General features: G+C 31.9%; 1 protein-coding gene and 1 long non-coding RNA gene across 2 annotated transcripts in view; one reads left to right on the top strand and one right to left on the bottom strand.

Annotated features, from left to right (window-relative positions):
* Positions 1-13251, bottom strand: part of LOC134688242 (synaptotagmin-12-like) — a 49709-nt gene extending 36458 nt beyond the window's left edge. The window contains exon 1 of the mRNA XM_063548744.1: positions 12970-13251. The gene's annotated coding sequence lies outside the window, so the exon portion shown is untranslated. The remainder of the gene's footprint in view (positions 1-12969) is intronic.
* Positions 13252-20317: 7066 nt separating this feature from the next.
* Positions 20318-24205, top strand: LOC134686413 (uncharacterized). Its single transcript, XR_010101607.1, has 3 exons — positions 20318-20551; positions 23165-23223; positions 23906-24205. It is a non-coding gene; the product is annotated as an uncharacterized LOC134686413 (long non-coding RNA).
* Positions 24206-26907: the final 2702 nt, after the last annotated feature.

Raw genomic sequence — 26907 nt, 5'->3', positions numbered from 1 at the left:
GAGTTTATCTTCTTCACTTTACTTTGAGGTGATTTTTTGGCCGATTTTCATGACTGCAACTTACTGTCTTTAAAGTAAAAAAAAAATACCAAAGGGACAACCAACATCTAAAACCATGAACAAAATAAGAGTAAAGTGCAAGAGACGAACAACAGTCCACAAAACACAGTATACCATGAAAATGATCACTCCTAAAACAGCGAATGATCTTATAAGGTCAGGAAGGGTATTCAACTTTTTAATTTTGTTATTATACACTGCTTATAGTGTTTTACATACACAATGATATGCTTTTGTATTTTAAAAGCTTATGTAGAATATTCACAAAGCATCTTTTATTCAAATAATTAAAGCGATTAAACTTCTAAACACATTTACTATGATTTAATATAAGACGATTTTAGACTAAATAATTAAGAAGCAGCCGTATTTTATTTAGTTCGTTTACACCCCGCTCTACTAGACAACCAAGTGTTTCTAACCAAGGTTTCTTATTTCAATGTTGCCTACGATTTAGTTGCAAAGTCATGTTTGCATTTTTACATAATTGCAAAAAGTAAAATTTTTTGACTTAGTAAAAAACAATTTAACCTCAATTACCTCGCACATATTATGTTATAACTTTAAATGTCCCTTCTTTTATTATGAAATCTCATTCTCCTCCCTGATATTCACAATAAGCGATGTGCTATTTTAACATAGATTAACAATATGATCGCTATTTGAAGATGGTAGATATTTGGGCAACTGCAAACACTTCAATGGAAGGCTGTTCCATGAACAAATATTAATAAATACATCTTAAAATTACAAAACAAATATTCCTTGACTTGAAATATATACATTTATCTATGTTTTAGCATACAAATATCGATTCCCCAAGCTATATTTTGCTTTTTGAATATTTTTTTCATTTTTTTAGGATTTGTGATAAATTTCAATTTTCGGGAAATTATGCGCATAAATTTTCTTATTTTTTGTTTGATTTGGAAATTATGTATCATGTTCCATAAAGTTCACATGATCTTTTGAAAAAGTTTTGGGTACAAGAATTAGAAAATGGCGTTTAATTTAATAATCGCAAAAATTGGAATGTTTTTTCATGACCTTTGACCTTGATTTAACAAAAAACGCACCGTACGATATTTTTACGACCGGGCAAAACAGAAAGTACAGATTATCAGCTTTCGAATGATATATAATACAGCCGTGTGTTAGGTGGGTGCATTAAAGTCGTTAACTAAACGTCTTTTTGAAATAAGTCACTCGCCTACTAGTACTGCACATTTTTACTTTCGATTTTTTGTTACATCAACTAGTTAGTTTGGATCGTACTAGTTATATTAATTATCAAAGGTACCAGGATTATAATTTAGTACGTCAGACTACTAGAAATAAATTGAAAATAATACAAACAGGAAGAAACTGAAATAAGAAGATTCGCAGAAAAGATTAATGGTGGCTGCTAAGAAAAATATTACTGAACCAAGAAACTTAAATGATATGATGACAATTCTTCGAAAGTTTTCGTGGTGTACCTGAATATCATAACCTTTCAACGGTCGGAAGTATTTCTTTCGTTGCCATAATATAATTCTCCTTTTCTTTTTAATAACAATACCAAAGAGAAAACGACTTTCACATGACTTAACATGTTCTGAGCATCATGCATCTTATCTATAATGACGCAACCTAGTTCAGCATAGCTAAAGGTAGGATATCGGTCGCATTTAAGCCCCTTTCGTGTGTACAGTATCATGTAGACAATGACAGTTGTTTATGTTCTTGTAGCATCGGTTTTTTTTCTTTTAATAAGAAATTAATATTTTGTCATGTCGAAAATACTTTTCTGATGATATACATTTGTTTTCTATACGAACTGCAAACGTAGACAACGGCTTTTTCCTAGGGCGAGAGATCCTTTGTTTATAAAAATAATGGTTTAATAACTTATTCATGGAAGAAGGCTTTTTTCAATTGTTGAACTCTATCAAATCTGTTTGTATGTGCTAATCATCATACTTGCAAAATTGTATTTCTAAACAAGATAAATATTTCTAGCAAACACATCCTTTAACTCTCTTCACATTGTCATGTGCTGTTCACTTAACCTGCACATACTTTTCCTTTACAAACCAAATATATTGGATTTTATAAAACGGTGGTATATTTTTATGCTGCTTTTTTTAAAAAGATTATGATTTAATTCGGAAATATAAAATCAGTCTTAATAACTCAAAAACTAATGAACATAATTATAACACAAACCGAGTTTTTACTGCATTCTAGTAGCGCTTCAAACTGATATCGAATATCTTCATATGAACTAATGATACTTGTACGTTTGTAAAGGTCAGTCTGTGGATGTCAAGTGTTGGAAACAACTCATCCTGAAAGATTGTCTAGTTAATGACATAATACTGAACCCACGAAGAATAGATTTAAAAGCTAATCAATTAACCTGTCAATTAAAATGGATAGAAAAACAAATCAAGTTTTAGTATATTACGTCCTTGCAGATATTGCTTCAATTCCCTCTTTATGTGCATAACAAATGCAAGTTAGACAGCAACAAATGAAGTAGTAAGTGTAGATCTATATTGCAATTGAGTCATTCAGTTTAGATAATTTAACATATATGATGCAATGCGTTCATCATTCTATATAATATGTTAATCCTTGGATTTAGGTGCTACTCAATTATCAGTTTTGTAGTATTTCAGAACTGATGTTATCAACGCTTATTTTTCCCCTATTTTCATTTTTATTATGATATACATGTATCTCATCTACCTTTCATCAAAAAGAGAAGAAACTAATTAGTTTTGCACTATTACTTTAAATTAAACTCTTAAAATTTCTTTAGATGCTTTTTGTCTCGATATGTATCCTTTATGATCACATATCGTTGTTAATATAATGGAATTTGTTGCAAGCTCTAAAACAAGGTTAAATCCACTATTTTCTAACCAAGAAAATGGATGTTCCAATCTAGGAATATAACAGCTGTTTGATGTACTTGGGCTTTTTGATTTCGCCATTTGAAAGGACTTTCAGTTGTTATTTTCCTTGGTGTTCAGTATTGTTGTGATTTTACTTTTCCCTGTTCATTCCTCTCGAGATGTATATGTTTATGGCAAATTCAAAACTTTTGGGTCAAAATTAATTCTCACACAGGATGGAAAACTTTCATTTTTGGGATGAAATAAAACTAACCGATGAGATAAAACATATAACACATTCACATATATCCGAAAGCCCCTATTATACAATTTAATTATTGACGGACCAAAAAGAAACAGAAATTTGTCAAGAGCAAAGCAAATAGTAATAGCATTTGTAAAAATTTCCAAACTTTCAATTCGATTATAACTAGAAGAAACAGCATTTATTATTATCAGTAAGGCTTAGTTTAAGCAACATATATATGTGCTTTATATGTTCTCTCATAATTTAAGTATATACTTATTTTATACATCTTTACTGTTTGCTGTCTGTCTGTTGTGAGACCTTTATATCATATCATTGGTTTATTTCAAAAACAATCTTAAACAAGAGATCTTAATTGCAAATATGGGCACATAGAAAGGTATACATGATATTTTATTCTTTAATTCCAGTCGTTTGAGTATATGTTTGATGATTTGTACTATTGTGAAACATTAAATTTCCAAAGATCATGCATTGATTTTGTTCAACAGTTTCTATATTTGTATGCTATCTTTATAACAAAAACGTAATATAAGCTTTCTTATAAGTCAGATAATTTTAATGAGGTCTGATGGCTCTATGCAAAACAATATTAAAAGAAATGACAAATAAGATAGACTTGGTATTTAAATGTCATTTAACATGTTGATATTATACACAACGACACGATATTAAAGGCACGTGCAGACCTATATTCTGAAGTTTTCATGAACCTTAGGTATTTAAAGAGTCATTCTATGATGAAAATATTCCTCTATATTTTTTGAACTCACCATTGTGTAAAGGTGTAACACCACTAATGCGGGCCCGGTCAGAAAGCACATACCAGAAAGTAGTACATATTTAACGTAAAATAGTTCCTACGCATGAGTGTAACTTTCAAAATATGTAAGATATTTAGGTATTTTTGGCATCAAATGAAAGCTGAAGGACTGGTGATCATTGTAGAACACTTTTGGACTTTAAATTTTAAATATTTAAAAAAGTGCAGCAACTTTTAAAAAGAGGGTACATTTGGTCTGTTTGTCAGATCTGAAGTACCTGTTTTGGTACATCCGCAGTTCCGGAAACCAGTTCTTTCTTATATGCCATGTAAGGTATGCTGATTTTTTCAGTAGAAGACACCATAAAGTGTTGCTTTGACATGCAATGATTGCCACTTTATTTGAACTTAAAATGAAAGAGGTGTGCCTGGTTGAAATGGAGGAATTTAACATAGAAAGTAAAGGGACCATGAATTAGTGGTGTACTTCCTAAACAGAACATGAAATATCAAGTAAGCTCCTGTGGGTTTTTCAAAATAGAATGCACAAGACCGCCGACAAATTTGGAGACACTGATAATATCAAAAAACTTTTTTATAACTTCTCTAAACTAAGCAGAGAGTACAAAAAAAAATACTTTAAAACATGAAGAACCGCGAATAGAGATCAAAAAAGAAAAAAGAGTGTTTTTTTTCTAAATACTTGAAAAATTATCAATGTAACATCTTTCAAAATGCTTAAGACTACATGTGGTACAAATATATATTAGTGTAATATATTGATTGTTTGATAAAGGACATTTTCATGAGAATGATATCCAAAAATTGTTCTAAAAGGCAAGGAAACTCCTTTGTGGTAATGTTTCTATCATGTATGTCAAGACACTTACGCTATATCATAATTTTGTAATACGATTTACCTTGATGAACTAGATTATCTAGGTGTTTGTATTCACCTTATAGTCTTCTATGTCATAGAAAACTATGGTTTTAATGACACTTTATTTCAGTCAATGATAGGTGCTAAATGTGCACACGTGGAGGTGCAGTATGGCAAAAACTTAATAGATATAGGAAGATGTGGTGTGAGTGCCAATGAGACAACTCTCAATCCAAATAACAATTTAAAAATTAAACCATTATAGGTTAAAGTACGGCCTTCAACAAGCCGCCTTTAATACATATTTAGTGCGGTTATAGTCACAAAAGTACTACGTAATCATAAGAGACGCATGTCAGCTGATTTGTCGATAAGTCATTTCTTTAGCTGCACAATCGATACATGACTAAGCTTAGGTAATCATAACTAAATAATGGTTGTAATAATTCGTAATAAATCAACAATTCTATTATATATATGGAAAAACGTGAGTGTTATCATTGACCAATGTGTTTTATAGAGTATATCATTTGTTAGCCGACTTCGTAAACATCATATTGTTTTCAATAGGTTTATTGTCTATAACACGGAATTATAGATAGGAATACTGAAAACATTAAATGGTTTCAATGCTCTTTAGACTGTCATTGTCGTACAGGTCAACGGTCCTGGTGATCTTTTGTTGTGTTCATTTTATCTACCTAAAGAACTCATAATGAGTAATATATAAGTTTTGTTATAGGATTGATAACGCCATTTTATTCGATGATCCCCATTCCAATAATTATATCGCTTGTGTTCAATTAGCTTCAACTCTTATCTTATCATACTATACACATGAATATAATATATACGTCAAACCTGAAACCGATGTCCAAAACTCGAAACTAAGATGTTTGAAATAAAAAGATAAAAGTTAGCAAAGCATACAGGACAACGATTAATGATGAAAGAAGGGAAGAAAATATTGTTCAAAAGAACCATTAACATAATGAGTCAAAGATGAAGTAAATACCATTACTTATATATTCCTGCAACAAGTGCACAGACCCAATATTAGTATTCAATGTCCCTTGATACGACACGTTTCTGTAAATACTTTTAATGTCGAAGGACCTGTTTTCTAGTTTACTCAACTCCCGCAGGCAAAATTATCCTTAAATGGATTTGGCTATTTTTTTCAGATCCTGTTTGGTCATATAGCTCTTCAGTTGTTTTGATTCTTATTTGAAAATAAGGAGTTCATTGAATTATTAAACGTGTTGTTTTCAATTTTTCACATCACTGGGTCGATACCTTTGCTGGTGAACTATCAGTCCCCGAGGGTACCATCAGCTCAGTAGTCAGTGCATTGGTACTGACATGATTTAACAAACTTGAAATTTATAAAACTAAGGTTTCAACTCCCTCAGGCAAAGTTGGCTTTAGATGAACTTAACTATTTTTGGGGGTATTTTTGACATGTAGCTCCTCAACGATTTTCGGTACTTATCCATCTTCGGATTTCCGATGTATGGCTTTGGGCGTACCTCGTGAAGGTAAATCCAGAAAAGCGCTTCGGACGCAATGAATTATTAAACGTGTTATTTTCTATTTTTTTTTCAAATGAGTTGGATGTAAGCAATTAAAGCGGTCTTCATATGCTACTTTAGATTTAAAAATTGATACATGATATTGCTTTCATTTCTGACTGCTTTGCTCTATGACTGTCTAGATTTATCTTATAAGATATATTTTTATGCCCTTGGTATGCCATCTAAATAACTTGTTTCTGGATACATTTTATCCACCTTCTTGGTTATACATTTCCGTTTGCCCATTTTAAACATGAAATAAATACTTTAGTACCAAAAAACAACTCTATAAAATAAAGAAATAACAATAGCGATCTCTATAAAAGACAGCTTCTTCTATGCCATTGTATAATTGATTGAACATTAACATTATCATGGAATTCAAGAATAGCTCAAACTAATTCGCATCGGAAACGTACTTGTTGATATTTTAATAAATCATGAATGTCATAACATTTAAGCTAATTTCAACCCGTTTTAATTGAGTTATTTTGTCAAATAGAAATCAAATAATAACCGGATATACCTTGAAGAACTATGAAGTAAGTTTTATTGTATTTTTAAAACAATTTTGTGTGGGAGGTAATAGTATCTGGACCCAATTTGGTATTTCTCCATATATTGGCAGCAGTATATTCTATAGAAAGCTTTGAGTTAATATCTTTATCTATTCCTAGAAACAATTTAACTTATAGCACTTAAGATGTTGGTTAAGTCATCTACTAGACAGTTAAATATTGCTATCAACAGTCATATACATATAAAAAAACCAATTCGTATCTGTTATAAAGATACTCAAGCGAATTTATCAGAGGGAATCATAAACTTGGAAACAACATGGTCCAACAACTTTAAGAGTAAACTGGGTCTATAAATGTGGTTATCCCATCACCTTCCTGTTACGTTTAATAATTGAGGGTGTCCGTTTGGTAGATTTGGGATGCATACATTCGGAGTCGAGTGCTGTCTGAATATGGAAGTTACATCTAATAGAGTAAAATTATTGTCAAAATGTATATGTGCAACTGAAATGCAGAACCTTGAAACAATTCTCTGAGTGGTTCTCTGGATGCTTCTCTGAGAGGTTGCCTGTTTCATGGCGAAACTTTTGCACCTGTCTAAAGTTTTTATATTTCAAGTGGTAGTCCATCATTTGTGTCCTATATTCAGAGTAAAAATTATCAGCCAAACATTGAATAATACGTTTTGGGGTAAAAAGATCTCTTGAAGTACTTTTTAGTATATGTTTACCTATTTGTGCTATTTGTTACATACAACATGCTCAAAACTCATTTATTTTTTCTAAGTTAATAATAAGCCTGAGATATAAAATTTCTAAATGACGTCCATAAAACAAAATGGAATGGCCATTTAAAGATGTTTTATTTACTTAACGTGCCATTCCCCTTCCATCCCATTTCCTCTGAGATGGTTATTGATATTAAATTCCCATTCAATGTTATTTTAAGAAAATGCGTGTGTAACCATGCTCGTTTGTAAGTCAAGTAACCAATTAAATGCAACTATAAAATTCATTAAAGCAAATATTGTTTTAATATTAATATGGCTAACTAGTTGGTTAATATCAAATGTACGTCCAATTTTGTACTTTTTATCAGTTACTTCAATTCTATTTGCCAAAAAGTTGACAGATTCAAATGTATCAAAAATAAGCATTGAAATAAAGAGACATTGACCTATAATGGTGTACCTTTTTTTTTAACTTGTTATTTGAATGGAAAGTTGTCTCATTGGCACTCACACCACATCTTCATATATCTATTGCAGTATATTTGATGGTCTTTTAATATTGATTTCCTCGTTTCACTTTACAAGTCATAAAATTGTACATGTATTTTTTTCTGTTTTTATATACGTTTAATCCATGTTCATGTATGAAAGGAAAATGATGCTAGAAATGATAACAGGAAAAGTAAACCGTGTCAAAATATTCTCTCATACGATAACATAGTAATAAAACAATAAGACTATGTCATTTCTTTAAGCACCATTACTAAATTTATTTTTTTAAATATATATTTGAAGAGTATCATTTAACAACAGTCGGCGAATTACATTAAGATTCGTTTTTATGATGAACAGGCTGCCCAGTTAAGAATTGAGAAAGAGAAACTTTATCATTTATTTGAAATGATGGCGCAATACCAGTCAGAAAACTGACCTGTGATGACTATTCGCGATTTAATGTCTTTAAAATGTTTGTTTCTTTTTTGCTCTATATAAACTTTAAATATATGTCAAAGTGCTATGCCATGCATGTGCTATGATACTAGTTGACCTAATGTACTATCGCGTTGATTATTATTATTTTTTTTGTCAACAAACAGAAAAAAGTTGCTATAGATCGCGGACGTGTTTTCGTGCTAATGGCATTTGTCGGTGCCTCATAAAAAAAATACACCCTTAGAACCAAAAAATAAAACCCGTTCTGTGTTTTCAATTATGCGACTGTCATTCAAAAAAGAGGTTTCGCTAGCTATAAACCCTGGTTTTATCCCCCATTTTCTATATTAGAAAATGCCTGTACCAAGTCATGATAAAACAGTTGTTGTCCATTCGTTTGATGTGTTTGAGCTTTTGATTTTGTCCTTTGAATACGGACTTTCCGTTACGATTGCAAATACTTATTATCAATCTAAATCTTTTGCAAATCAAACGGTAGAAAGATAATATTTCTCTCTAAAATAATATCTTTTTTATATTGTACACGAGTACGATTATACCCTTGCATATGTCACGAAGCACGTGTATGATAACGATAAAACTGGAGACAACCTACACAGTTCGTGTCTACCTGACATAGCCAGTTGTGTCAATACGATGGTGAATGTGGTTGCACTACTAATTGATTGAGTTTTATATCATTTAGGTTGACAATGAGCAAATATCTCATTGAAAGGTCAATCCGATTTAGAATGTAGCACTAACTGGAAGACATTTGTTTGATTCAGTGTAGTCCACATTATTGGATTGATCGACATTTTTCTGACGAGAAGTAGAAGCATTGTATCGTTAATTTATTTGCTTTTCTAGCTGATCACAATTTAAAGACATGGTACGTGAGATGAATGTCTAAGGTTTCATTATCGAATTTAAACGTTGAAAAATAAACGACGCTGTTCTGTCTTTAAGACTATACAATGATTTAGTTTCCTTGTGTTGATTTGAAAAGTCGATTAGATACAAAATAGATAGTTTAAATGGCAAGAAAATTGCTTTTGAAATCTAGCACGGCAATAACTGGTCAATATTGAATGTCATTCTCGGAAATATCGGAAATATCGTGACATAGAATAAGAGCAGGAAATGAAATACAAAGAATGTTAAAAACGAATTGAATCAGACTTCAAACTTATGCCAGAAAATAATTATTTCATTTCTTTCTTTACTGTCTTTATAAAAACAACGAATGTATACATTGGTTTATACAGGTAGACTAACATAATTTATATGAAAATTACCTGTATGTTATTAGGAAATCAATTTTACCACATTTTAAGAGTGCCATTAGGGCAAATAGTACACAAACAGAAGACAGTAAAATAAAAGTTTTTTCTTTCATATGAGCAGAATGATTTCTTGGTTTTAATACCTTGTACATACAAATATATACCAAAGGTACCAGGCTTACAATTTAAATGGTTAAAGTTTGGGCAATCTAACTAGAACAAATGACTCAAACTCATGGTATTGAATTAAGACAAAAATATAAATGCATTGTACTCAATGCACACAGAGATGTTTTACCCAATCGAACCGACAGCAATTTATCGGGCATATAAAAGATGGAGGAGTTCAAACACAACAATTTCTGCATGCCATCAATTTAGAGAATAGTTTTACGATACTCTTGACACAGCTCAAAAGGATAAACTTCTAAGTTATCACGTTGTAAAACTAACGTCAACGCTGGAGACGATAGCTACTCTGCTAATGGCAAAATGAAGTACTAACTGAGAAAGATAGTTGCTCCTAAAATTGTAATTAACGCCTTTGTATTCTGTGATCAATATGTATGGAATATGCAAAGCTATTGAAGTGCTAACAAGCCATTACCACAGATTTCTATATAGCTGAACAATACACAACTTTACACCTTGTTAAATTAAATAAATGACAGTCTACAGAATCATTTTGATCGATTGCAATCAATACTGTCCTGCTTCTGATAACACATTATTAAATGTTGAACTGGAATATAGACATCCAAATAAACATCTACCTTGTGCCATTGATACAACTTATTCCTAATGGATATTAACAATTTTCAAACGTATTGTCAATCAAAACAGCAAATGATGTTGGGATAGATGGAGTATTGTGTACTGTCCAATGGCAAATGAGAGATGTATTATATCAACTTGAAGACTACAACATAAAATTTGGTATAAGAACGATACCCTAGTCTGCTTTTTAATATGCTACTTAAGAAGATAAAAGTTCACGGGAAGACATGTCTCGAACCCTTCCCGAACCCTTTTATTTTAACTTTGATCCAACAAGTCTTTAAGGTTGCTCTTTTTATTAAGTGGTGCATGCCGAGCGGAGAGGGGGCAGATATCAAACATATTGTGACACGGTTGGAGGTGAAAATCGCCGACTTCCAGCACTCAGAGCGTATACAAGCTACCATTAGAACACAGAATGGGGGAGTGGGAGTTTCAACGAAAAGAACACCACTCACATACAATTATTTTATATGCCTTCATTTTGTTTTAAATCATTATACTTCGCAGAAACACTGCTCTGGTTAATATTGGAACAATATAAAGAAAAAAGCAGATCTGGTATGATTACCAACGTGACAACTCTCCACGTCAACACACCAAATGACACAGAAATAAACAACTATAGTTCACCGTACGGCCTCCAACAATGAACAAAGCCCATATTGCATAGTCAGCTTAGCTATAAAAGGCCCCGAAATGACAAAAGTAAAACATTTCAAACAAGAAAACTAACGGCCTGATTTATGTACGAAAAAATAACGAAAAACAAATATGAAACACATCAACAAACAACCACTGAAATACAGGATTCTCGCTTGGGATAGGCACATACATGCAGCATGTGGCGGGGTTAAACATGTTAGCGGGATCACAATTAACCCTCCCCTAACCTGGGGCAATGGAGTAACATATCTTCAGTTTGAATATATCGCGTCCTTCCGTCTGCTTCTTCAAATGAGGAGACAATTCCCTGGTCAAAATCTTACTAATATGTGTTGTCGGTAAGGTATTTTAATATCATAATCTTGTTCAACCCAAAAATAAAGATTTCCTTGGAAAATACCATGCGTTGTAAATATTACAAATCTCTTCCAAAAAGTTTGTATATATTGCAATGCAATTTCTGAAGGTCATTCTCTGTGTACACAATTATGTCGCAAAATAAACGTATACGTCACTTCCGCATACATATGCACTTCTTATGAATTGTAACTTTATGTTGAAGGGTACATGCATAGTATTAATAAAATATTTCAAATATGATTTGTTATGTCTTCAATATTAAAATGGAGGCGAATACTTTAAGGTCATACATAAACTTCATTCAATCACAAAAAGATAAAAGTAGTTTTCCTACTACATAAAATTCCAATGGGAAAAAGATGTTGTGACATAGCATTTATTCATTTATTGTAGTCCATTTCAAAGTTGTGTCTGTGTGAGTTTGGCTATACTTCTTGGTCCTTTTCTTATATATCAGTTCTTAAAAGTTTCTATTAGGATTTGGATTATTAGTGTAGTTCTAAAGTTTAGCAGAGAAGACATTAATTGTCGATATTTGAATCTGGTGCAGCAATATTTGTATTGCTGATGGTATAATTGCAATGGGACTTTAAACACGGAACAACAGATTACACCATACTGCAAATTCAATACGACCCTGCAAGAGCTTGGTGAGGGGCATCCTTGTTTGTCAATGATCGTCCATGACCCTATATCTTGGCTTTTTAAAAGAACCCGGGGTGATATAAAATAAAACTATTGGAGACAAAGAAAATACTCGCGTATCTTGCTCGATATTTTCATTATAAGATACACTAACAATACACACTCATTTAGACAGCTACTTGAGGCATCAAGATATTTTTAAATGGATAATTTGGCGGGAAATACAGTTAAAACATTGATATATAGCTCCGTTACACTGCGTATAACAATTTCGATTAACAACTTGACCGAAAGAGAAAAAAAGGAAGTAGTTATTAGAGAAGACATATCGAGTATCAATGCACTGTAAAAATATACGAATATACAAATAAAGCACGGATTAACTCGAACAGTCTTTATACATACGAGAAACAAACCCTGAGTACGTGACAAGAAAGAATGGGTGTAATGTATAAAAATATGTTTTTGCAGCAGTAATTCATTAACGATTATATACGGTATCTTTCGCATTCCAGACTTGTAGTCATTACTTATTCATAAAACATATGATCATTGGCAAATATGGAGTAATGATAAAATATAACATATTGTAAAGACAAATATTCTGACAACAACCACACTTACCTGAATAATAATAGATGTTCTTTAATTATGCTCTCTCCATTTATAATTACACTAATGCATCAATCTTATACTGAGGTATTCAAAATATAGGTTTATTAACGTGTCGGAGCGATGCTTTCAGTCTTATAGTTGGATCAATAAGACTAAATCAATGGAGAACAAACCTCGATCTCGGCGTAATGTAATAAAGTTAATCCCACGGGCCTAACTAAGTTAAGTATACAGCGGCAGGAAATATTACCGCCTAGCAATCATTTTTCTTTTACTGATGACAATTTGAAAGAAAAATGAAATTTCCACTAGAATATTGTTTGTTGAATAAATAATGATTTGTTTTGTTCACATTGGTTGATCAATACTTGTAACGTTTTTCCTTTAATTTTGATATATTGGAAAATTGTTGATCCAGTGCGTTCTAGCAGTAAAACAAATAATTAAAACCACGAACTTTACGGAGATGTTTTTTAATAAAACTTTACACTACAATAATTTGATAGTTATTTTAAAATAACAGTAATTAATTAAATATGACTTAAAACAGTAGAACTTCTGCTATATCAAGGATAAAAGAGATATAAAGCCATAAATGCAATGCAATGTCTTTCACAACTTGTTTTTGTTATTTTTTATGTAAATGCATTATAGTGGCATGAAAGAAACGTTAAGAATAAAGATACATGTAGTTTTATTAAAACAAAACCATATTATGAAACTATTTTACCGATGTCTTGGAATTTTTAAATTGATAATTGATCCCAAAAGATCCGATGCCTCGAGAAAGGTAAGTTCCACAATTTTATATACGTTTGTGAACAACTCTCGGATGGGGTTCGTTGTTGAGATATTGCGAAATTATTGCCCTTATCCATCAAAATCTTATTTTTTCATACTTTTTAATTTGCTATCGACTTGAATTTGCGTGATATATTGCCACTGGACATTAAGAAAGCAAAAATAAAAAAAAAAAAAAAACAGTAAGTTCAAACTGGACTTACTTGTGCTTCGAATTTTCTTTTATTATTAGAAACAAAATATGTGTAAAATTCAAACGAGGCATACGATAACTTGTTCGTCAAAAGTTTAAAAACAAAAAAAAGCCGTCATGACTTAGCAAATTCCATTACAAGAGCACAAGTTTGTACTCGTTTTAAAGAATCAAGTATATTCATCCAAAAATATCGATAATCCCCAGAAAAAAGATTCTTCAACGTGGATTTTCTTTAAATTTTAGATACTTTGTTGCGTTTTTAATGCATTGACTAGCAAGAGGTTAGTCACACGGTCAACGTATACTTAATCAGTTTTATGTTATACGAAGGCAAATAGATATTGGAAGATCTGGTATGAGTTCTCTAATGAAACAACTCTCCATCCAAGTCCCAATTTTTAAAAGTAAACCATTAAAGGTAAAGGTTCGGTCTTCAAAACGGAGTCATGGCACACACCGAATAGCAAGCTATAAATTAAGGGCCCCTAAAAATTACTAGTGTAAAACCATTCAAACAGGAAAACCAACGGTATAATCTATATAAAAAAAACGAGAAACGAAAAACACTTATGAAACTCATCAACAAACGACAACTACTGAACATCAGATTCCTAACTTAGGACAGGTGCAAACAAAAATTATTGTCATAAATATTTTATCAAAAACTCAATATTAAATGCAGCAAAAAATTTAATATGTGGGCGATTTTATTTGATCATATTTTAATCAACTTTAATTTCGTGTTCTTTTACGTGCTTGATATCGTACCTACTCGTATATTCCGTTGTACATGATGATTGAAGTTTTTAACTACCTTGACTGGATATATCCCTCGCACGGTCTGTCCTTGGTACATTATATCTTTTCATACCTACTTTTTAACGATGTTGAAAGAGAACTAATAGGAAATATTAATAGGAGGCTACATAGCTTCACGTAGTTTACGGCACTGCGGTCTATACATAATACCACTTCGAAGTTATATTACCCAATATGTACCGGTAACAACTGTGACAGAGAACATTTAACCTCATACTTACTGGTCACTTTACTCATAACCATATGCTAATTTTCTTGGCAGAGAATATTTTTGAATAGAAAACACTTAATGCACAAACAGTCTTGTAGAAGAGTGACGAAAGATACCAGAGAGACATTTAAACTCATAGAGTGAAAAGAAATTGACAACGACATGGCTAAAAAAGAAAAAGACAAACAGACAAAGCAACACGAACCCCACCAAAAAACCGGAAGTGTAAAAACATCTTTTAGGCATTTGACTCAACATTCTCTTCTATCAATTTACAAATTATATCAATAAAAAAAATATGATTAAAGTAGAAACCAAAATAAACATGCGAAAAATGCATAACATGTATGTTTTGTTTTCCAAATTGTTAAAATTTTAAACGCGAGGATGCCTAGATAATGTTATCACATTTTTACATCAATATTTTTCATGTTTTTATTTACTTTGGATTTATAAACGTCAAATTAATTAATGACCTGGACATTCTTGCTTGCCATGACAATCGCAAAATCGATTCAGATTTGACATGCTTAAGGAAATGCATTTATTAATTGTCACATGAAAAGTCTATAAATCATAAAAGATCAAAAGATGATTAAGATAAGTCGGTAGGACATAATGATAATAATTACAGGTAATGCACGGAACCGGATAGAATATAAACGTTCTACCGAAAATGGCAATTAAATCTACCATGATTTGTTCATGATGTGACTAAAGGCCAGAAACGTCGATCATTGTTTGTATTCATCAGACAAAAAATCCAAAAACAACCATGATCAAATTTTAAAACATTTTCATTTGTTACTCTTCATGCTGAACTTGCTAAGCAATATGTTTATCTATCTAAATAGGAAGCAAGAAACAAAAAAGAGGTCTGAAGAATAGTCAAACATGCCTTCATTCAAATGAAAATGAGGGAGATGACAATTCTAAATAAAATGTCGATGTCGCTTGATTTGCATTCATGTGTTATGTATAGAGCCTGAGTGTGATTAACTTAAATTCGATTGAATTGGCTAGAACGAGATATAAAAATTTTGAACATGTCCTGGATAGAAGATATTAATTTAAAGTATATCTATTAAGGGTGCGATCCATTATTGCTTCATGTTGACATTATTTATGATACTGCGATGCACTCTCTATCTCTTTCAAGATTTTTAAACTTGTAATCTGCTAATTTGAATCTGGGTTCATAGCATATATATGTGCATTTTGTAATTGGTATATATCATTTATAATAATGTGTACAGGAATTTCATCAAAGATGTATCATTTGCAAACGTCTTATTATGTTTAATCATAAAACGGTAATTGCTTACATCCTCTTAATTTAAACTTTAGTCTCATTAGACATGTTACGAAAATGTATATTCACTACGCTGAGGTTGACAAATTACACTTTAAATGTGGGGACTGTTTCACAACACCAGAGAGATTACCTGTGTATACATTGGATTTTATTTAAAAACTACATTGATTCTTTCGCAGGCAATTCCGTACGGAACGAATATTCCATTACATTTGTAGGATAAGAAATAGATATTAATAATTTCCATTATATTTTCAAGAAACTATAATAATACTGCAAAATATGGGGGGACGTTCATGTTAATGCAGTAGATGTGCGGGCGACGGAGTCACGGGGTACATACGTGTGAATTCTTTGGCGAGCCCTTAATATATCTTGCAAATAATCTTAAGTTTTATAATCTGTTGTATACCTACTCGTGAATATATATGTAACTATCATTTTTATATAGTTTAAAAAAACCAATCACTTATACTTGTATGTATTTTGATCCAGTTGTAAGCCACCTAAATTTTTATCTAACGGGGTCTGTTTTAAAACAACTAAAACACGATTTCAACTTATATAGTTTTAGAAAATTTTCGCCCGGTCATATAGCTGTATAATAGTTTGTGATTGATTGATTGTTGGTTGCTTAACGTTCAGTGGCAAATATTTCATGTATGTTCAGAACGAGAAGAGGTTCGTGTAAGATATGACTCGCTACTCATCGGTTGAACAACCCTGCAGAGTTTCAAAAGCATTGCATAATGACTTAATAGATATAGGAAGATGTGGTGTGAGTGCCAATGAGACAACTCTCCATCCAAATAAAAATTTAAAAAAGTAAACTATTATAGGTCAATGTACATCCTTCAACACGGAGCCTTGGCTCACACCGAATAATAAGCTATAAAGGGCCCACAATTACTAGTGTTAAACCATTAGGTTAAAAATCTATGCAAATCATTGGTTTACATTAAATACATCTTAAAACCACCTTATGCAGATATTTTGTATTTTATAAATTTCTTAAAACATTTGTGGAAATTCACCTACCGTTTCATAAGAAAATGAGAATATGAAAAAAGTGACACCGATGACCAAAGGGCCTTTCCTGCTAGGAGTTTCTCTAAAACAAATATGTTTTTTTTTAAATTAAATCTGTTGGATGGGTACCTATTACTACCCTACGTAGGTACCAGGTTTTTTGTCAGGGAGAGAGGGGGACTAGGATTAGATTGGAAAAAGGCAGGACGGGAGTTTTGAGTTGAAAAACTTGGCAAAAAAAATCCTATAACTTAACTTGCTTACTATGTATAATATACGATTATCAATCTAGAATTGAATGAACTTGTATAACCCTCCGCCCCCTTGTTTTAAGACCACCCACTCCTACGCGCGTACACCTTTTATGTCTCATGCAAATTTTTAGCCAGCAATGATATCACAAAAGCAATTGTCGTATAAGATGCTACATACATAATGATTTCTAGATAAATGTAATTTGAACAGTCAGGATCCTACTTCGTCAAAATTATCTCCCAATTACGCCAGTTTATTTTCACAATCGTAGAAATGGAAGCCATTGTAACGATGACGCGCTACCAATTTTGCTCTTTGAAACCGATAAATTTATCCACATTGCACCAATACGATCCTTATATATCAGTTATATTTCAAAAGACAAATGTATCAACTAGCTAATGAGCATCAGTTACAGCTAATACATTAATGCTAGCAAGACAAATCTTTGTTTGGCTTGCTTGCTTTGCTTGTATCAATGTTTGCTCAAGCATGGCAATTAAGATAGGCGGGGCTTCAGCTTGTATACATCATACTTAAATTTTATTGGACAATATGTTTTAGGTTAAGGACACTAAATTTTAAAACATCACAGGATGAAAAATATAAAGCGCAACCGTAGAAATGGAAAGCAAAAAAATTATATATTTTTTTTCGAAGATAATTATGCTTTTTCATCATTCAACTTAAAAGACTGTTGTCAAGTACTTTTAGTACAACAAAATAGCTATTCAAACACACCTACTCTGATTTTGTGATTCATTACATAGGTATTTCATTTGACCCATATATTTCATCTTTTAGTGCTGTGATTTTTTTATGTTATAAAGTCAACCTGTAGCTTTGCTATATAAAAATGATAGAATCTGAAGCGAGATGATGTATCAAATGTTCTTGCTTTGTACGTTTTCAAGACAAAATACTCAACTCAAACACGCCCTAACATAAAAAGGTGCACTCGATTTTCTCTTTTCGATACAATTGTTACCTATTTTTTGGAATTTTTTCTTCAGTCACATAATAGAAGGACAGACACGAAAATTACTGAACTAATAGATTTATATGTTTTCCGTCCGTGGTAATTTTTTCAAAAAAATCGAAGGTTATGCATTTTCGTCATCCAACTTGAAAGATACCCATGTCGTCGACTTGATATCTAACTTGTCTGCTTAACTATGTACTAGATAAATTGAAAACTTATGCAAATGGTGGTTTTGAAATAAATTACCTCGTAATTGAGAAGAAAATTGCAGTTTTGTTTGTTTCTATTAACTTTTAAAAAAATTGTCACTATAGTAAACAATACAGTAAACATTTATCGCCTTCTCTAAAAAAGAGCTTCGATTCTTTTGTTCTATTTCAACCTGGTTTCCGACTGTGAATTAATCAAGACGCACAGGATTTAAATTTTACCTGTTTGAATCTATAATCAATGTTTTGACACCTTCCCCAAGTTTAAAGTGTAATTTGTCAACCTCAGCGTCGAGCATATACCTTTTCGTAACATGTATAATGACAATAATACCATATCACCTTAATTTTATAATATGCATTCTTATATAGTTCACACTTTTTTTCATTTAGTTCATACAAGAACAATTATAATTATAAAAATATGATTTGGAGACCGAGGTTTTAATTTAGAAAAGCTGAAAATATAGATCTTTTGTGGATAGTTGTCTAATTGGCAATCATACCACATCTTCTTTTTCATATTACCTATCTGTTGTTGTCACAAATTGTTAAGCCTTAACCCCGAAAAAGGAAAGTGCGATATGTTAGCTTGAAGTGTATATTTAGTGAGTGATACACAAAGCTTATTATTTATTTGAAGACGAACCTGTATTACCTAGGTGCACCGGGGATTGACTAGGATGTATGAATATTGTCATTCATTTTTTTCCGAACAGCAGTAAAACCTTTGCAAAAGTCAGACATCCGTTTGTTTGTCTGGTTTGTATAAATTTGCGATCTCGTCCTGTTAGAATTGGAATGTTCAATCCGATGACTCGTGATTTGTTGTTGGGATCACTATCCGATGTACAAATAGCCTGGCCACGTTCATGAACTCTGTGTTTTATTTACATGTATGTCTATTTTATCCATCTGATGATTAAAGCCTTTTTCAACTGATTTTAATTTGAACTGTTACGCCACTGTCACAGGTAAGGGTGAATTTTAGGTTCCCGCTACCATGTTTTACCCCGCCACATTCTGTATGAATGTGCCTGTCACAACTCAGAAGCCAAGTCAGTGGTTGTCGTTTGTTTATGTGTTACATACATGTATTTGTTTTTCGTTCATTATTTGTACAGTACATTAATTAGGCGGTTAGTTTTCTCGTTTGAACTATTTGACATTTGTGATTTCAGGGCCTTGAAAGTAGCTGTCATAGGCTTTGCTTATTACTGAATAGCGAATGGTGACCTATAGCTGTTAATTTCTGTGTACGTTTGGACTGTTGTGAAAGTTATCTCATTGGCAATCATACCACATCTTCTTTTGTATAACAACAACTCATCGAAGGGTCCCTTAGTGGCCTATTGCAAGGCCAAGTTTCTGTCCCTATAATGGTATTTCAATTTTTCCGCCATTTATTCCTTCCAGCCCTAATTATTGACCTCTTTTGTTAATAGGTATTTTGTCCTCGTCCACAACATACATAGTTGATAGCATTGTGCGATTCGTCAAAGTTAGAGGTGAAATCAGAACAATTTAATCATAGATATTAATGTTTCAGAATCTTTTTTTATTGACGATAACATATGTAAAGTGTCAGCTGGTCAGCGACTGTTTTGCTTCAAGGTAGTAAATTAGTATATTGAAGCAGTCCACTTAATTAACAGCAGTTATATATTATGTATATAAAACTACCAGACATTGGGACATTATTTGCTTTAAATTTTTTGGCGGCAATTGTTGGGGTAGTTTAAAGAAATCACCGGTGGAGACAATTTTGATTGAAGTAAGTAACATTTACTTGGTTTTTTTTATGCTTTTGTTTCATTATCTCATGTGTATCAATCTGTCGTGTACATTTCAATAAAAGTTATGTAATTTATAATGGGTATCCATTTATAATACAGATTATGTGTTCTTTAAAATTTTAAGAAATTATCAGTGATACTTCCGTGACGTTGAGTGAAACTTTTATTTGGGATTGTGCATATTAATAGAGAAACAGAAAAAAACACATGTCTTATACTGAATTACTAGTTCTGCCGGTAAATCTTCAGATATAGACCACTGGGTCGATGCCATATCTGGTCAAGGTTTCTTCCCGAGTATATCACCAGTTCTAGAGTAACCATTTCTGTGTTAACCTGAATTAGTGCGGTCATAATTATCAATTAAGTGTTTATAAAACTTTTCCTATGATATTTGTTTTACACCCTAGATTACCTTAGCTGTATTTGGCAAAACCGTTCCAGATTTGGCCCTTTATGACCTTCAACTTCGTTTTTGATGCCTGTTTAACTTTTTTGATGCGAGCATAACTGATGAGTCTTTTAGAGACGAAATGCGTGTCTGGCGTACACAATTGAAACATGGTATCTATGATGAGTTTTAGATATTAATAATAGCTCTAAAAATGCATATATTTTCAATGCAGAATCTTTTCTTACTGGCGAAGCAAAATAGTAATAGAAATACAACAAAATATAATAGATGGTCATACTGTCATACTAATTTCAAGTAAAAATATCTAACAAATTTTCACAAGTATATGTTGCACGCGAGTACTTATAAAGTAATTAAAAACAAACTGTTTCGTTGACCTTATAATTTCAAAGCTGCATTGGAAAAAAACCCATTGTACTGTTATGGCATTATCGCGTTTTCAATTTAAACTATATGGTTCAGTTTTTATCTTTCTAGATTAAAATAACTATTCTTAATTTCTCGAAATGAACGTGTGATAGTGCGGGCTCGGTATGGCGTATTATGGACAAAACTTATGGCTTTGCATATTATTATTATTATTATTATACAATATTTATATAGCGCATTATATAATTTGAAAAATTACCCTAAGCGCTTAACATGAATAAACCAAAAAATAAGATACATAAGGTAAAAGCAAAAAATACAATCACATAAATACAATTTCTGAGCAGTGGCGTGTAAAATGAAAACATTGATTGTCGGTTAAATAGAATAATATAAAAGAATGTACAACCCACATAAAAATATCAAAAAATTTAAAATTAATCAAAATGAAAGAAAAGTAAAAAGTTTCAAAAAAATAAAAATGAGTTAAGAAAAGTTTAAAATTTCCTCTGTATAAATTTAAAATAATGATTATCATAAAACCACAGTGACTCAAGTATTAAAAATTATTAAGTAAAAGTTCACAATACAATCAACTGGTAAAACAAATTGTTCATAAATTTCAAAATTTACAAAAAATCAATGAAAGCACTTCGGAAAAAATATGTCTTAAGATCCTTTTTAAAAACGTCAAGAGATTGTTCATTTCGTAAGGATGAAGGTAAGCTGTTCCAAAGAGTTGGTGCGGCAATATCGAAAAATCATATAAAAAATTGTAAGCATTTTCAGTGCTTATGGAAATTACAATAAAACTTGGACTAAGAGAATTACTGTGCTTCATGTAGACTATTCCTGTCAGACAATACACCAATCTTGAGTTGATTGTTTTCTGAATACGTTACGCTGATTGACTTTATCGAACAATCGGTTCTTACTGTGATCGATGGTGGGAGCATCGTTCCGCTCTGCGGGATGTATCAATACACATATACCGGTCGTCGGAATATGGACGTTTAAATTGATGAGTCGTGCTAGGGAAGTATCACACTCCCAGCAAGCTAATGAATCCTTTAAATGAATATATTAGTGTGTTGATGACCCATTGTAAAGCTGCTAGCTTAATTTCACAGACAACATATTGTTAATAGAAACTACTATCCTCTGTCCTAAATCTCGATCAGCAGTAAAGAAACTGACTAATTTGTATTATAAGTTATGGTATCGTGTCCCTGACCTGTTGGCGCTGGACTTACAGGAAGAAATCAATCAGTGCTATTCAAGTACCATACACTTTATTATTTTTGTATTTCGATGTTTTATTGGATTATAGTCGTCAAGCCTGTTATTTTACATAGTGTGTAATTTTCCAAATTATGATATTAGGTCTGCGATTGGGTTTGCAAGGCACATCGTTGTCAATATAAATTAACCATCGTTGTCAATATAATGGAATTTTATGCGTCTGTCATACAAGTGAGAGGTTTAGCTAGCAATAAAACCATGTTTTATCCATCATTTTCTACGCAAGAAAATGTCTCTACCAAAGCAGGAATATGACAGTTGTTATCAATTTGTTAGATGTGTTTCGGCCTTGATTTTTGCCATTTGAAAAGGGACTGTTCGTTTCGAATTTTCCTCTGGGTTCGGTATTTTTTTAATTTAATTTTTGTTTCGATTAAACCCATTTAGGAAATTTGAACATCAGTAAACTACAGAAACCTTAGTTTAAGACTGCTTAAGTAGTCAATGCTTAACATTCAAAAAATTAAATATATAAAACTGAAACACTAGTACAACTTTCTTTCAGACAAAAAGAAAGTATGCAGACCATAGTACTTGCAGTTTTGATGGTAACATGTTTAATAGGTACTTATAAATTATGAATTTATATAACTTGTTGTTGATAGTCAATTGTTCGTTGCTGACAGTTAATAACTAACTTCAGTGATATATTTTTTATTTATTTGTTCAATACAAGAACCATATTCCAGTTCAAAAATGTGTCATTGATGCTGTTGAGTTTTATGTACAAGAGACTACAAATAATCAGCAGTGGGTTTTATATCACTTAAACAGCATCACCGAAGAAGATCCTTTCGTTATTTCTTATTGACATCGTTACACAAATCTTTAAACGTCTTTGTCATGTTTATGTGGTGTAGTCATTTCCCAGGCCATTCGAACTTATTAACTTTTCTAGATGTTCACATTAGAATAATTTTGTGAAAGTAATGATCTCTGGAAAATGAAGTCGTATATGAATAAATACGAAATTTCGGCTTGCAAAATCGAATCTCCAAATTAATATGAAAGAATTGCTGGAAAACTTTGTTTAACATATATGATGAAGGTGATACATTTGTTATTTGCTACAATCTGATCGAACGTCAGTTTATCAACAGGACGTGCAATGGTTTTACTTGTATAAACCACACATCATGCAACGAACTTGTCACCTTCACGTAGCGAATGTTCAGATGTCTTACAAGGGAGTCGTATATATCAAAATATTATATAGACTTGAATTATAATTCATACATATTTTCAGGTAAACAGGAAGTGCATGTTGACGCAGCAATGGTATACATGACCCCAAATCAATGTGCAATAAACACTGCCGCAATTGGATGCAAACCAAGGAGACATTTCAGTTCTGAAAACTCTGATAATTCTGATGATTCTCACGATTCACACGATTTTCATGATTCTGACATATCAGATAGATATAGAAAAGTTATGTCAAAGGGTGACCGGAATTGTCAGGATTGTTGTAGAAGGTCTGGTTGTCGGGGTGGCGGTTGTGTTGGTAGAACCTGTCGATGTAGACAATGTAAATAACATGAAAAATAGGAAAATGTGGTCTGAGTACCAATGAGACGACTATCAAGCATTGACCAATAAACGTGGATGTAAGCAGGTGTGGGTCATCACACAGCCTTATAAAATAGTAAAACACATATTGTATAAGAAGATATAAAATACCAGAGCATAATAGATTGTTATTTTTCATAAACATCACTGCAAAGCAGCAAAACACAAACTGTACATTGGAGAAACAAAAAAATATCACGAAAGCATTAATATTATTGTACTTACAAATAATGCTGAAAACAAAAAAGAACCTAAAGGAAATCATTAAACTTGAACGGTATGTAACTCCTTGTACATATTAAGCTCCTTATAGGAAGTCGTGTTGAACCCCTGTGGAAAGGCAAATACGAAAATAGAAAAACGAGACTGCGGGTTGCTGCCAATGAGCTAGACATTAGGATCCAAAATGTAAAACATTAACAAAAACATAATAGGTTTAAAATACATAACTGTTTATCAATATTTGTCAGGCTAGTCCATATGTAGAGAGCTGAAATCACATCACACATCATTCAAACAAAGTGTTTAGTTATGATGCAAATCGTACAATTTCTACACACTGGTAGGAAAAGCTAAATATAATAAATATATCTGAACAGAAAGTTGTAAATTATTATTATAAAATGTTAAACGAGTGGCTCTTAAGAGCCTGTGTCGCTCACCTTGGTTTATATTTAACAGAGGACACAGATGGATTCATGACAAAATTATGTTTTGATGATGGTGATGTGTTCGTAGATCTTACTTTACTGAATATTTTTACATACAAATTTCTCTATCTATAATAAACTTGGCCCTTTAGTTACAGAGGAAAATATTTTGTAACAATTTTCAAACAAAGGAGTAGGTCCGATAAGGAATGATTTGGGCCTCAAATTTCAGTTTTATCTGACGAAAGATTTTGACCACTTTTTAAACACTTAAGTGTCTATTTCATTTGAATTACGTAGTTCATGTGAAAGATTTTAACAGATGTAGTCATTAAAAATGATCCGATTCAAGCTCAAATATGAAAAATCTACCAAATACGCCGAAAAATGTCACATTTCAGATGTTTTTTGTCAAAAATGAAAGTTGCCGCAATCGTGTTCATCCTTAACCTTTATATATGTTATGTATTATCATAAAATACAACTTACATTTCATTATTAAGGATGAACACGAATGCGGCTACTTCTATTTTACACGAAAACCGTCTAAAATTTAACAAAAATGATAGACTTGTGAAGATTTCAGTAATTTAGCATGACTTTATGGTGCTAGTACCCGATATATGTGCATTGCATTGTCAAAAAAGCCCATATAATTTATGTAGCAGAAGCATTCTACTGTCCAATAAATAACTAAAAGTTTACAATTTAACAATTTTGTAAAATTGCTATATTTTGGGGCCAAAAATGGGTCTTACTGGACCTTCTCCTTTACCAACTTAATGAAAATTGTTAAAAGTTGACTATAATGGGCAATAACTACTTAAGGGGGCAACTGAACATTTTGGTCATGTCACTTATTTATAGATCTTACTTTGCTGAACATTATTGCTGTTTACAGTTTATCTCTATCTATAATAATATTCAAGATAATAACAAAAAAGGCAAAATTTCCTAAAAATTACCAATTCTGGGGCAGTAGTATAATAGGAAAGAAACAAAAATTCGGGGTTACAAACTAAAACTGATGGACACACATCAAATATCAGAGGAGAACAACGAGACAACAGAACCACAACAAAAGAATGCAACACACACAGAAATCATCTATGATATAACAGAAACACTGAAGTGGAACAAAAACAAACGCCGACATATATTCAATACAAAACTGTGTGAGTGTCAAGGTTATCAAATGTTGACATCCATGGAAAACAGTTGAAGACAAGGATGCAAAAATGTTATAAATGTTAAAATTTCTATTACATAATATTTTATTCACACTGAAGGCCTAATTTCTAGGACTATTATTAGTTTTTTGAAAAATGCTTGGCGTTTACAATGAAATTAAAGGTTTATCCATGGATTTATGAGTTTTGAACAGCGGTATACTACTGTTGCCTTTATTTATTCTTTCACTTGTAGATATTTGTTCTGTTTATCAAAGACTTTGTATATGCTATGGAATTTCTTACTTTTAGGTCATTCAGTTATTATATCTTTTACACCATACTTGAATATTTGAGTGCTTTATCTGTTCTGATTGATGACACACGGTTTTAGTTCATGTGCTTTTTTGGCTACAGTAGACAAACATTGATCAAAGTCTGATAACCCTTGCACAAAATGGAGATAAAGTATTGCCATTATTACATAATGACAAATAATATAACCGGAAATATAATTCCTGGACAGCATTCAGGCTTACAGATGTGCTGTTCCTTTACGAGGACTGATAAAGCTACGAAAAACTCAATATGATAAAGGTATCGCATTAAAAAAAAATATCGTCAATTTCATGTAACAACAGACAATTCTATCAAGCATGAAATCTTCAAAGTTTTACGTTCAACCAGACGGATGAACAACATCTCTTTAGAACTGCAAGCTAACCGTCACAAAAGTGTAATAAACATTTATTGAACTGTTCCAGGGGATAACTGTCAGAGTTCTAAGACAAATCTGTCTAGAACCGTTTTACGGTAGAATTGTCAGGATTAGTTCTATGCAGAAGAAATTTCTAAAGCTG

The sequence above is a fragment of the Mytilus trossulus genome, chromosome 10 (assembly GCF_036588685.1).
Source record: "Mytilus trossulus isolate FHL-02 chromosome 10, PNRI_Mtr1.1.1.hap1, whole genome shotgun sequence".
Lineage (NCBI taxonomy): Eukaryota > Metazoa > Mollusca > Bivalvia > Mytilida > Mytilidae > Mytilus > Mytilus trossulus.
This window is presented reverse-complemented; position numbering and strand designations above follow the sequence as displayed.